This window comes from Acyrthosiphon pisum, chromosome A3 (genome assembly GCF_005508785.2).
Source record: "Acyrthosiphon pisum isolate AL4f chromosome A3, pea_aphid_22Mar2018_4r6ur, whole genome shotgun sequence".
In the NCBI taxonomy this organism is placed as follows: domain Eukaryota; kingdom Metazoa; phylum Arthropoda; class Insecta; order Hemiptera; family Aphididae; genus Acyrthosiphon; species Acyrthosiphon pisum.
The window spans coordinates 30923762-30939677 of NC_042496.1; positions in this window are offsets into that span (position 1 = coordinate 30923762).

A 15916-nucleotide genomic window follows, 5' to 3' on the forward strand; every position below is an offset into this window, starting at 1 on the left:
TAGAAAAATGTAAAAATAAAATAATAAAAATATTTTAAATTTTCAAATTTTTTTTTAGTTCATTTAAATAAATTATCTAGATAAGTACTCATAGATAACTAGAATTTTATCTAGATGAAGATAAAGATAAATTTATCTAGATATTTCCCAACACTGCACATTGGTTGCATGTTATTTTGTCCCAATAATCTCAAAAAAAAAAAAAAAAATATTTTTTTGATTGTTAGTTACTAGTTTATTAATACACATAGAAGATTATTTGTACAACATAATAAAGGTATACATGGACGGGGGAACGACCAGTTAAATACAATATATCCAGGGAGAGTCGTAGGACTACTAATTGTTACAGTATGTAATACATATTAGGTATAATTTAAATATAAAATAATAATAATTTTTAATAAGTACAAAAAGATAATATACATACCTTTTTATTCATAAAAAAAATTATATATTTATTTAATTTTAGGAAACAAAAAAGTGATCTCAATAGTACTCAATAGTAGGAATACTACACAATAAAGGTAACATACTTATAATTTAATTCAATAACGAATATTATTAAATTATTCGCATCATTATTGTTCTGATAAATTCTATAAAAATGTTCCAATTACCCGGGTTCGTGGTCTAAATAAGCGGTGAATGTTATTTAAATTACATGAATTTATTTTGGTGGTTGAAGAATTTTCCCGATTAAGCAGTTGTCACTTGTCCTAATTAATGGATGTCTCTATTAAGTGGAATATACTGTAATATATAACATTTTCAATATTCATACATTATAATATTGTTTAAATGCTGATGTGCCTGAAACACCTGTTCTAATATTTTAATATACATTCGCGAACATACTGGGTTGTTCTTCCAACTAACGTTGTAATTAAACTGTAGAGTTAAAATTTCAAATTTAAATTTGAGTCATTAAAGTTAATAACTTAATGAGATTTTATTGAATTCTTAAAAATTATACATTTGACACTTAAGGACATGCTTTTTTTTAAATTGAAATGCTCAATTCGTTAGTTATTTATCCAATTATCTCAGCCCTTAATTATTTTTATATTTATGTATAACTAACACTTTTAAATTTATAACAACACTGTGGCAGGTACTTCTTTAAAGTGCAATCGTGTATATAGAACAGACTCGAAACAGTAAATCTTTTACGTGGAAATTAGTTTCAACTGTTATTGTTTAAAATAATTAATTAATCAATCGCATTGACAGCTAATTAAATCCGAAGACGTATTCATTAACGTTTAAATTTACATTTTTATTCGAAATTCCCTTGAATTCTTGCGAATAAGAATATGAATAATATAATATAAATATTATTATAACGAGTAACACGCACTCTATTGGCTCAATATTATAACACTATGTGTATCATATTGTGGCAATTTGCGCTATCTAGAATAACGAGTTGCTACATTTTTTTTTATAACCAAATCATCAATTATTTTAAACACAATCTAATAATTGACATTTAGCTGTTTCGGAAATGTTTGCTGCAGTGTTTTTATGCCAGTTTATTATTTTGTTTTTGTCATATTATAGGTATCAATAAAATATATTATCATATACAATAGATTTTAATAATATGTTCCCATTATTGAAGAGTTGGCTGACGATTTTGAAGTGAAGTGTATATATTATTATAAAAGCTAATGTACAAATGGACGAGGACGTCTATCACTTTTATTATATAGTTTATTATATTGGCATAGTATTATGCGTAGACCAGAGTGGTAAAATATGATCATTGTAATGGTTTGTACCACGAAATGGCCTGTTAGCGATTATACAATATAAGAGAGTACAATGAGTTTTTGGAAAGTTTGGATTTTTGAGTTGTCTGATTCTTTGGCACAACCCCAAATTTGGAAGCAATTTTCCTCATAGCGGGACTTAATAGATGAAAAGCGGTATGGTGTGCTGAAAAAGGTCATGGAGGTTTTAATTTTCATTATTTTCGTTATTCGTAGGTTTGACAGTTTTTTGGGATGAGATTAGTACTCGTCATCAGAATTTGGTTAAAGCGCTGCGCAAAGTTCCGTGAGTTCTGATTAAAATTAATACAGTAATTTTATCGTTTATTCGTTTATTTGTCTTAATTCATTGGGAGGAAACATGGGATATGTTTTATTTTTGAAAACTATTTCCATTTGTTTGTGCTAAATGGGATTTAAATTATACGTTTGGCGTGCGAGCAACATGTTATTAGAATGTGATTAAGATAAATATATATAACGACTGTCGGTATGGCTCTGCGCCCTTGCCGATAAGCTTAATTGGATTCTTTAACCGTAGTCTAGATTTATATAAATGAAGCATGTACGGTTGGATTGATGTTTTGTTCCCAGAGGACCAAAAGGGTCAATGGCTGTTATAATTTCACTGTATAGACATTTTGTTTAACGATTTTGATGCTGTAAAATATAGGAACAGATATATGACACATCGGAGAGAACATGATATCGGTCAAGACTTGTAACTATTGTCAGCTGTCCATGAACCTGTAATACTACGATACAATTCTTGTTTAAAAATAATAATAATTAATAACCGTACAATGTGGAAAAAATACTAAACTGCAATAAATTTAGGTAAATTATATACTTAAATAATGTTAATACCTGTGTTATATAATTTTTCAATATATGTAGAAATAATAAACTACAAAACAATGTATTTCAATATTGTTGGTCGCATATTGGACGCATTTATTATTCAGGCGCAAGCATTGACTAAGCATAGTTAATATAATTAATAGTTATAATATGTACCTATGTTAAATTGTTCAACGACACAGGGGCCTCAGAGGTCATTAAATAAATATTAGTACACCTATTCCTACCCTACTGGCCGTTTTGATACTACGTTAACTAGTGTCCTTTGGGTTCACGTCTTTGAGATGACGATGATATCCGTAAAATTAAATAAAAACAATAAAATATGTACCTACGCAATATCTACACCAACGTCCAACACCACATTGTCTGTACTCGTAAATTATAGAATTGACTGTTGACTGTTTGAAGCTACAGGTGAAGCAGGGTAGGTACGTGTGACGATACAATAACACTACGCAGTATGTAGAGCGTGAATATTATTCAAATTCCATAATTTAATTAAGCATGACATTCGACGAAGCACCATAAAATATTTTAGTAGGTTAGGTTAGCATCCCTAAATGAATTAATAATAATATAATAAAGTGTATCTTTATTGCATCAATTTTAAACAATACAACAAATATACATAAATCGAATACGATATTGCAGCACCCCCTAAAAGCAGAGCTTATGCTGGGGAGCGAGTTCTTATCACTTTAAGAATATAATAATACTATATACACAACAAAACAATACATTTTTACCTTGGATAATGTTATATACTTTTTTATAAATACATATCTTTGATAAATCCTGCAGATGCTTAAAATATGTTTTGAATGATTTTAAAATTTAAATTATCAAACTGATTAGTATTAATATTTAACAAACGACATAAATCAAAGCCGGTATACAGAACACTTTTTTGTTTAAAAACTTTAGGACAATTAATTAAACGTATAAGTTAACATTATGCTAATCAAGTTATAACTAGTATTACGTCCATGATGTGATTCAAGTATTAAATGTTTATGTTTATATACATCTACTAGAACAAATAGGTTATAAATAAAATTATAATTATTTACATTCAATTGTTCATACATTAAAATAGTGCTACTTTGCCTGGAAACATTTAGTAAATATTTAATAATATAATTTAGTGTAATATTCAGCCTAGATATTAAGTTATTAAAAGTTCCTCCCCAAATGGATATATTATACCATAAGAGAAAAATGATTGCACTAAAGCTAAAGAAATAACTCTTTTATAATATGTATTGACATTCACTTCTAAGTTTGATTCATTGATTGGTGTAGGACTGCACTTCTGCTTGACTATAGTTATTAAATATTTTCTCGTAGGTACTCGTAGAATATTATGCCGTAATTACTTATCGAAGTAAGGCGTTTTAATATGGTCGTAAAACAGGTACCTACTACCTAGCGCCTACCTATATAAATGGGAAAACAACACCACAATGAAATCTAATTTACTTAATTAGTATGATCAATACTTTATTTAAATGATTTAATACACTGGAAATTGTAATGATATTATTTATGGTTGTAATAATTGAGCTTTGGGGCAATGGTCGTGTGCCTTAAATAAGGGGTAATAATTAGGTAATATGCAATTTAGTCGACGCTGCCGAAGGAATTTGTGTAAGTCGTAAATATTATTATGATTAGTGTGAGTGCGGTTGTATACCGTGCTACCTACGCAGGCGCTAAATGTGCGACACATCAACGACACAAACAACAAAAATTGAGTGTGATTTTTTGCTCAAAACACGATTTACAGGAAAAACTCTCACACCTCGTAGAGTGAACTGATTTCATTAATTTGTTTTATTTTTTGTTAGGAAGACGATGATTATCTACATGGTACATTGGACATCGATTTTTGATTTAGTTGATTAAAACAAAAGTAATAAACCCAAAAGGATTCTCATAATTTATTTCAATTTACAATGACGTAATATTATAATATAGTTTATTTATCAGTTTTTACTTTTTACATATTATACGAGTGTTTGATAGTATATATTATTATATTTCATATTTTGTATTATTTATACAATTAGTACAAACTAGTATTATTACGCTCTTATAACACCAATTAATCGTATAAACACTGAATATTACAGATATTATAATTTAAATAAATACCAGAATACCTAACTGAATGCTTTTGAAATATTTTGCTTTTATTTCAATATTCAAATAAATATGTATATTATTTCATTATTAACTGGTATATTAAATTAGAAGACGGCATGTGATTATGACAATTTTATTATTTATGATTCCTACGTTCTACCATTCAACCACAGTTTTTAACGAAAATATTAAATGATTTATGAATCGACTACGGCAACTGCGGCGACGAGGACTATAATATTATTATGTTCAAACTACAAACATATTCTACATTTTGGGTTAGAGAAAAAGCTTCTACTTCGATAAAACTAAACGAAACTATTGAATATGATAAATTATTTCTCAGAATTCCTAAAATATAAATATATAGTTTAAAACTTAATAAAACTTATCAGAAGTTAGAAGTTAAAAATACTTGTAAAATTAAAAATTCCTCATAAACTGGCGTTAAACTGTAAATTGAACTTAACTTAATTTGTAGAACTTTTGTGTACACGCATAACATTGGAAAAGTACCTACGTTTCTATTCTATACATTAATATGGTGCCAATTATTAATACATTATAAAAAAACCTTATTGAAATTTAGATACGCAGCATTTCTAAGTTCATTTCTAATTCGATTAATAAGTTCATGCAGTAAAATTACAAAAAATACCGTGGAACTCATATATTTTTCAAAATGAAAATTGGACTACTAGAAGAATATTTATTTTTCATTGGCTTATTAGGATTATTTATTGTCACGTAAGTAGAAAAATATTCTCGAGGGCTTTCGATGACTTTTTCATGCGCGTACGTGTGCTTTAGAACATAGTCACAAAGTCCATTCACATATTGAACTACACTCACCTAATAGTAATTTACGATTAACACGCCAGAGATCATGAGCAGTAATGACGAGATAATAAATTGCCTAAATTTTGCCCCTTAAACATAGACACTTAGAGCCGCCTACCATTTTTGTAAATGACTGTTGAAACTGAATGGAAAAAAAAAAAGTTTTTATTCTTAAATAGTTATCAATTTCCTTTACAATATGTATGTACTGAAAAATTGGTACAACTGCGTAAATTTAAGTATCATTCCTCCAAAGTTCAACAACTATCAAAACAATCAATATTTCAACAACACAATATAGCAAATACTAAAAAAAAAATTAATCTGTTATTACATTTAGGACAATATTATAAGTGTTTAAAAAAAAAAAAAATATTTTTATCGTTTTAAGTGATAAAATTAAATAATATAAAAATGTATGAAAGTTTGAAAATATCAATTAAATAATGTATATAATTAAACAAACAGCTCTATAAGTAGGTTTTATTCATTTTAAATTCTATATTTAGCCTTAAAATATTTTATTTAAATTATTGATAAATAAAAACATTAATTTTTTTATTTTAAAAACAGACTTGGTTAAATTTGTTGTTTATACCACTGTTTATGCCCTGTAGAATAGTCGGATTTCGTTTATTTCATTCTATTTAAAAGAAGAGAACGAAAATGAATCGTGCGAGTTTTTCCTAATATATAGCATCAACCCCCTCCCCTAAATAGGTATCTGTCAGTAGATTAGTAGAAAAGTATTATAATTAAATAGTAGCTGCTGAAATAAAAAATAAAATTTTCAATATAAAAATTGAATTGTGGAAAATTGGAAAATTGAAAAAAATGGCATGCACAGACTCCTTTAACAAGTTGAAATTTAAAGTGAAATTTTTATAGTACGCAAGTACCAAATATGCAAATATATACATATTAAATATATGGTTTACAATGTTTACATAATATACAATATACCTACGTATATAATCCATTTGTTTCTTACAGTATATAGTCTGTAATATTTATCAAGTAAAATAAATAAAAACAGTTCGAAATTAAATAACATATTATTTATGCTCGGATGGAGGAAACTCAATAAAACAACTGGAGTGAATATATTGTCAATAATAATAAAAAAAAAAACCGGCACTTTTCACTTCGGCAACATCGCCCTACCGTGGTTTCGCCTTGTTTGAAAAAGAGTTCCCTCTGGATTTTACAAATGTCATCCCGTACGGCAGACGGCTCCCAAGGTGACCCCACCCTATACAGTATAATAAATATTGAAAATAAAAACTAAAAAATCACGTTACAAATCGCCGGCGAGACTCAAATTGAAAATGATGCCCTTTTAGAACAACAGTCGGGACAATTTGAAAACATTTTAATCTGATGATCAAAGATTTTAAAATCTGTGGAAAAAGTCACCGACTTCTGCCATTGCCAAACCTCAATAAACCCGAAAAACCAAATATAATAAAATGTACGGGTGAACATCGTCAATTTCCACCTCTGACTGGGTACTGCAGACAGGATAATAATTACAATAAATCAACAAAAAACAGGCCAATGATTGCCACGCGCGTTATAGAAATCAAACTTCAAAGGGCAAAATAATGGCAGAGGGATATGACATTTATAGAATAAAAAATTAAGAATAATGATTGACATTTTATTTATTTAACTAAAATGATTATTATATATTATAATATTATGCACAATAGTTTGGAATAATAATGTTATATTTATTATTTAAAAAGTTACAGTTTTGATTTTCACATTACATTAATTGTCAAATGGTCCAGAATAGGTCGATTTCTTAGGTATCTCAACTTTTTTTATTTTTTGTTAATTTTTAAATAATAAATACATTTTCTTTATTAAAACTTATTGTTTATTGAAAATAACATAATTTCATGATTTTGTCATAATATCATTTTTGAACATACGCCTACAAATTGTTGTTATATTTTCTTTATAAATATTTTTTGTGAAATATCAATATTTATGGATATCTTATATTAGAATTTGTTACATATTTACGATAAATAATCATAATAAAATACATATAAGGAAGAGCGGGGCAAGTTGACTAACAATATACGGTTTGAATAATTATCCTGCTATAAAATTTGCATATACCATAATTGCAGTTTAATATTTTAACTGCTAATAGGTATCACTATCGTCTCCCCATATTTGCAAAAATAAATAATAATACTTAATAGGTACTTACTTAGTCTATTCTCAAAGCTTTACTGTTTACGGTCTTCAAATTCCAATTGTAATTTAATAAGTAAACAAATTATAACAAAAGTTTATGTGTTATCAAATAATCATTTTTATCGTTATCATTAGTGCAGCATATACTATAAAAGCGAGAAATAAAATCTGAAAACATACGTAAATTCGTAATGATGTAAACCCGAGATCGATCGTCTCTGCGCTTTTTAAAATGTTGACTCTTAACTTCACCTTAAATTTGATTTTAAAATGTAAGAATCGAAGAATTTTTAAACACAGATTATACAGGATTGAAAAGAATCAAAAAAGAGAGATTATTGATTTCAAGTGAACTTCCTAACGAAGTTTGGTGACGTCATGTGCGTGACCTTTTATCTCTTTAACATTGCAGTCACACATACTATGATAATCACTTATTAGTTATTACAGTTACTATGCACTCAGTCACACGACACGCACATAGGATTATGTCTATTGAACTCCTTAAAAACTATCAATATCGAATCCCCCCCAAAAACCTATTTCAAAAACTCATCCGTAGTTTTCGATTGCACCATGACTCAGGAGACTATGATACGTCTCCAGTACATTAAAAAGAGCGAATTAAAATCATATTAGGCTGCAGGTATTATAATAATATAATTCTTAACTGTGTGTATAATTTCACACAAAGTGATGTGACGTTAAGATGACGTTTAAGAACGAAATGACAATTATATTTTAAAGATTGGCTATTTTTCCACGGGAGTGTGTGGGGGGGGGGCTCATCACCCCGTGGGTTATTTTGAACTTTTCTAGCAGTGACTATATATTTATTATATCCTTCAGGTAACTAGTCATGCCCACGGGGACTACAGATTTGTCGGTCCTCGCGGTGGGCTTCACACAATAATATTTACAGACGTCGAGCAAAGTGCGGTGGCACGTCCTATCTATAACTTACGTCTTGGCGTGTAGAACACTAACTCTGTACACACCGCAAACGACACGCCGCACATAATACCTGTGTAAAACATATATTAGGTCAACTATGGCCCAATACTGCAGGTTTAGTGATCTGTCAATAATAGTAATATAGAAAGAGAATATTTACTATCCAATATGATTATCGATAACTATAAATAATATTTTTATAAGCATGTAGGTACCGTACATCGAAATATGGAGGTATATTGAAGTTATAAAATATATATTTCACTTATTTTATTGCCTTGACGTTTTATTTTTTTTGGTGATGAGAGGGAGGCGCTTTTGCTCTACGATGATTCATTTTCAACTTTTATTTTTCAGGACATAGTCCGCCTGTGACCACTATAAGCTCTAGTGACGCTCGTGCCGCGGGAGTGTGGGGGGCTCTTCGCCCCACCGGTGGTTATTTTGAACTTTTCTAGCCCCCGCAGTAACTATATAATATCCTGCAGGTAACCCTAGTCACGCCCGCGGGGACTGGAGATTTGTCGGTGCTCGCGGTGGGCTTCACACAATAATATTCACAGACGTCGAGCAGAGTGCGGTGCGGCACGTCCTCTCCACAACTTACGTCTCGGCGTGTATAGGACGCTAACGCTGTACACACCGCAAACGACACGCCGCACATAATACCTGTGGTGTAGACGGTGCTAGTTTAGTGTGTACACATAGTTATTGTTTACGGTCGTGTTTATTATGCGATAGCGCGTGCGTCGAGATTTCGTGAAAAGTTTCGGCGGCCACATCCGGCGGCGCGTATATTATTGTGTGTACGGCGAAAGACTTACCCGGGCCGGGGCAACGAAAGTCAACACTCCGCGGCGGTATGCAAATGCGTAAACTTCACCAGCACGACACGCTTAATCCAGCGTGTTGAAGTAATGCCGAAAATAATAATATAATATATCATTATATAAGTCGATAACCGGCCCCGGAAGGATTAAAACCTTGCATTTAATTAGAAAACACTTTAAGCCGCGCCGCGTCCTTCTGATGGCGTTTTCGCGCGGCGGTGGCGTATAATGTATAGTATAATCTCGCGTCACCGCGGCGCCGAAAGATTATAATATGGAAAAAACTCGGGCCGTGCATCATGCTCATGACATATTATTATTATTATTATTATTATAATATTATTTATTATCGTAATATTTTATAATGATTCGGACGACCGCGAAGACGAATGCTCGCGCGGAGTTCGTTTCGATATTGCAATAATAATATTATTTCCGAAAACACGGGTTTTATACGGACGGGGTGGTAATGGGGGGAGGGTCCCTTTCGTTTCCGAGAACTCGTCGAGGTTTTATCGTCTTATTAATTAAATGTTCTGTTTTTCTAACGTCGTGTACGTCCCATATTATTATTATGTTACGATAATATTGTGCAAACGGCCAACGGGTATATCCAAAAAAATAACCATCATGTACCTCTTATAATATATACGGGGTGATTCTTTTAACGAAACACGTTTTTTTTTTTCAAAAAATTAACTTTTTGAAATTATTTTCTTTACATAATGTTAAGTCGACATTTTCTACCCAGCTAATGCCCATGGTTGCCGGACTTAAGTTCAATGAAAAAAAAAATTACATATTCTACTATTTATTAACGTTAAATTTTTAATTTTTTTAGAAACATATTTTTAATTCTTTATTCTTAACTCAATAAATCTTAAGCTGAATATATTTAGGAGTATTTCAATCTATAAAAATCATATATCAGACAAGTAGTTATTATTAGTTATAACTTATAAGTATTTAAAGTTTCTTTGAGCGGAGAAGTGGAGCAACATTTTACTAAATACCTACCCCTGGTTGTGCTACACTACTCCATTAATCAAAAATTTAAATACCTACTTGTAAGTTATAATAACTACTTAAATTAAGTTATAAGTTATAACTCATAAGCTACTCGACCAAAATCCAATAACTATAAGACAAAGTACTCCAAAAATATTATGCTTTGTAATAAGGAATTAAAAATGCATGTTGACATTAAAAAAAGTTAAAACATCAAGAACCTAAAACAATAAAAATAGGTAAAAAATATAGAATTTAGAAAAAAAATTTTAATGACTTAAAATTATGTAAAAAGAAATATTTTGAATCAGTGTCTTATGTTAAATTGATCACTCACCATAGAGTGATTCTTTTGTCGCAAACAATAAGGCGTGTCTATAATACGAGATCAATTTTTAAAGCGTAATAACTGATAAGTTATGGTTATGATATTTTAGTATTTTGCATATATTTTTGGCAAGTTCGAAATATAACTAAGTGAGATAGATAAATACGTTTCACTTACCGGCGATAAAAATGTTGCTGTTTTTATTTTGCCCCTTTTTGCATATTTTGAAAATGTTGAAGATCACTGCACATTTTAAAACACATTTTGGTCATATTAAAGTCATACGAATACGCACACACATATAGATCTATAGACTAATGAACAGCGCTAAGAGAGAAAAGTCAGCGGTACGATGTAGAGTGAGCGAGAAAATAAACAAAGTAGTAATTTATAGTGTGGCTACTGCCGAATAAAAAATTGTATTACAGTAAAATCTGCCAATAATAAATTGTTATATTTTATTGTAAACATTAAAACTGATTTGTAGTTACCAACATTGTGGGTCTACGGTAACAACCATAATACCTATTTATATATTATATATATTTATGGTTAAAAAAGAAATTGGAAAAAAAAAAGTAAAGTATTTTCTCCATGATTACTGCTTTGTGTTCTTTCTCTCTTCGTTCTTTCTAGGGTTCCGTACGGTAAAACCGCGGGACCCTATTACTATAAGGCTCCGCCGTCCGACCGTCTGTCACCAGGCTGTATCTCATGAACCATGAAAGTTAGAAAGTTGAAATTTTCACAGGTTATGTATTTCTGTTTCCGCTATAACGACAAATACTAGAAATCCTAGAATTCATAACATAAGCAGTGTTGCCAACATGTTTATAGCTGATGATGGTACGGAACCCTTCGTGCGCGAGTCCGACCCGCACTTTGCCGGTTTTTTTTCTTTCTTTCTCAGCTATAATAATGTGATTCCCTATCATTGACGGCCGGGCAGAGTGGAATGCGTTGTCCATTAGTTTATACGTCTATGGTTACAAATTCTAAGAATCAATCTTATACGTTTTAAGAAAAACGATTTAACGATTCCTAGGAATATTCCTAACAAATTATTACTAGACTCGCGATGAACGAATCGTCCTGTATAATATGTTTATGTGATGCGACGTATTATTATTAAATTTTAATTTGTGTTTTAATGGTTCGCGCGGGTTCAATGTTTATTTGCGCGTAAAACGTGTACATGCAAAAATATATCATAATATAAATGTATATATTATTGTGGTACGGAAACCAGAAAAATAATATTTTTATACGACGTAAAATTTGAAATTATGTTCGTCTTTATTTCTCGTGTACGCACAAAGTTTAAAAATCGGTGAACATAAATAATATGATGGCAGTCGGTAGTAATATTATACTATTGTATGCGTAGGTATACATGGCCACTATTTTATAGTTCTCCTTTACTTACATTCCGTACGGTCATATAATTATATAAGTCGATATGGCGATACGACCAAGATTTGACACGCAACAACGTCAAATGCCATATTTTTAATTCTCCGATTGTTATATTATGATCAATGCTTTTTATATTTTAAACAATTATCAAACAATTACATGTTTAGAAAACTAGATTTTTAGAAAAATGTTGGTGGCTAAAGCAATTATATAATAAAGTTTGTGATATTACTATAACTGTATTATGTAAGTATTCTCATTGCCGAATGTGAATTTCATTTAAGTGCAAAGATGACCTGTGCAGTATCAAAGGTAGGTACTTAAAAAGTACGTAAATAAAAACAAATTTTGGGTTTTTTTAATAAGTATGTACTACACACATACACTATTGTTACGTTCAAATGTACGGTTTTATACTTTTATTAATTATTTATAACTTCTGGAGGGTCTGGACCACTGGAAACCGCTCCCAAAGATATTTTGGCATTGGGTAATTACATAATTCGAAGATTCTTTAAACCTAAAAAAGGAGGAATACAATTTTTGAACAATAAGATTCTACCTCTACACATTTTTGTTTTATATATTATATAGGTACCTGCTAGTTATACAAAATATAATAGCAGGACTTAGCATATAAATATCTCAATATCTAAGTATATTTATGTGTTAGTAATAATTAAGCATATTTTATTTATTCTAAATAAATCATAGTTTAAATCTTATCTATTATAATAATATGATAATATATTAATATCAAGTAAGTACGTACCTACAGTCTCTTATATACGACATCATGATATGAATTAATTTAAAGTGAATAGAAATAAAAAAAAATTATTATTTTATAATAATAATTATAGATATAATAATTACAAAAATAGTTTTATTGTTTTGTTTTTTTCATTATAAAATACTAAAATGTATATATAATTCTCTCGACATCTACGTTTATATCCCTGTGTGTATAAAGTGATTTTAAAGTTAATAGATAATATTTTCCATTAATTATTATCTATTATATATAACCAAAAACTAAGGTTCCAACTTCCAAGTCTCTGACACCGTCCAATTAAAATTTTGAGTTTAAACCCAAGGGCTTTCGTTTGTGCTCAATCCCTTCCAAATTAATTCGCAATTTGCACTGGGTGGTACTGAGGACATGTTTGGCCCCCTAATTAAAATCATAAACATCAAACATATAGGACAACATAATTTTATAACTAATATAACTATTTTATTAATTCAGCGGTTTGATATTTGAAGTATATATCTACTTGAGTTTTAAACAAATTTAAAGTGATACGAGTGCAGGACGAGCAGTGGTCAAAGAGTATAATATGTTTTTCCGAGGAATTTCTCCATTGAAATTCTCGTTTTATTTAAAATTACTCGAAATACGTCATGCTGGGTGGGTAGGTTAGTACACAATCATTACATCGTTTAGAATACAAAAAAAAAAAAGAGTCTTTCATTTATTTTATCAGTCATCGCACGGCGTCGTTTCATTATTCATGTACATAATACATTTTTTTTTTTTTTTACAGTGTCAAATTCAAACTTCTCCGACGTTTTTATTCGGAACACGTTTTTCTCGACGCCGAGAGCACAAAAGTACCTATACGTGTATATATGCAGTTTCGTGCCCACCAAAAAGATCAAATGTGTTTTACGGGTGTATCCGTGGCGGCGTTTTATTGTCCGGACAATAATTGTTGAGAGTATAGACATCTGCAGAGGCAATAAAAAAGACGAACCGCACAAGGCGCACAGTAACAAAACGAGAAAAAATGGGGCTACAGAATTATTTTCATATCGAAAAACCAATGCCTGCGACTTGGGTACCTACAACCCACAACTCGTAGTGCGTGGTGGTTTAAAATTTGTTTTATTTTACGATTTCAATATTTTGTTTATGCAGCCGCATGCACATTTACTTCTTGTTCTGTGTTGTACCAAAATGCATGATTAATACGTCAATATCTATAATAGTTGAACCGTGTTGTATATAGTACCTATATTACTATATTATGATAATAATAATAAATAATCGTACCTATTGATCATAGACAAATTACTAATCTGAATGAAAACTGTAATTGAAACTGGTTAGTCAACCATTTGTATATTTACCTACGTAAAATATGTAACTTTGACATCTTAGGTAGTCCACGGGTCGGAATATTATCTATTTCGCTCCTAAATTCTGACTGACGATTTCATATTTCCCAGGAGCCACATGGTTGAATCCCACTGGCCACTATTATTAAAATATTTATTAATATTATATAATGTACTCGGTGCATGGGTAAACTGCATTTTGTGTTAAACATCGCTTTTTTATCACATCCATTTTTATTACAATCCATTTTAATCCGGACTCATTGATATTCAATTCATTTTTTAGTGCCCACATTTTCGAACGCTTTTAATAATAAATACATTTGAAACATTTATTTGTTGTGTTTTAAATTAATAAAACAGTGCGTATTTCAATGTTGTCCATTTTATAAATGAAAATATTGAATAACGAGTAAGAACAATATGAAATACATAAACGTACATGGACCATGGACGCTCTAAACTCAAACAGAATTAATTGTTAAAACTTATAAGTTATAACTATTACAGCTATCAATGTGTACACGGATACAAGTACAGTCGATATATTCAGTAATATTATATGATATTATAATATCTCATTATATTTTATACTGTTAGATGATTTTGTTATGCATTAAGTATTATAATATATTAGCTTGGTACCTACCGCCACTGTGACTTTAATTATTATATATTATTTAATAATTATTAATAATTACCAAATTAGATCCACTCACCTTCACCAAATCACGGTAAAAACATCGGTCGCTTATTATAATATCGTCTATCAGGCGTCGGCGGCCAATGACCAATTTACAAACACACACACTAACTATTTTAACATTATACATATAAGGCAGTTTGTTATTAAATCTATGTGTGAACTATATATTTCTTGTATGCAGCTTTGAGTGAAGTTAAAATAACTACATTAGGGCCGGCATGTACCTAATATCCAAAAATAAACCCAATAAATGCCATAAAAATTCAAAACAAATCTTCTTATTCTGAATAAAATGACATAAATCGTAGGTATATGTTATAAAGAGAGTACGGTGCGTAGGTATGTAGCTTTCAAAAACAATGCAAATAGGCTAATAGCTTTATCTGTTGGGCCGTAGGAATATCATCTATTTATACAACTCCTTGTTGACCCTGAAGGGGCATATATATAAATGTAACATTATACTTTTTTAATTACTGGATACCTTGTGTTACCATATTATTTTATTTTTAGTTATACCTTTTTGTCCATAGTTATACAGTATGCTCACAATCACGGCTAGTGGCTCATCTTTACTGTGCATTATCAATGGTTATAACACACACATACACACGTTCAGTTGGTGTTATATGTGTAAATGTGTAAGTGTAATACATGAGTATATTGGTGAGCGTGCAAAGTATATTGGTATAAGTACGTTCATATTATAATTTTATGT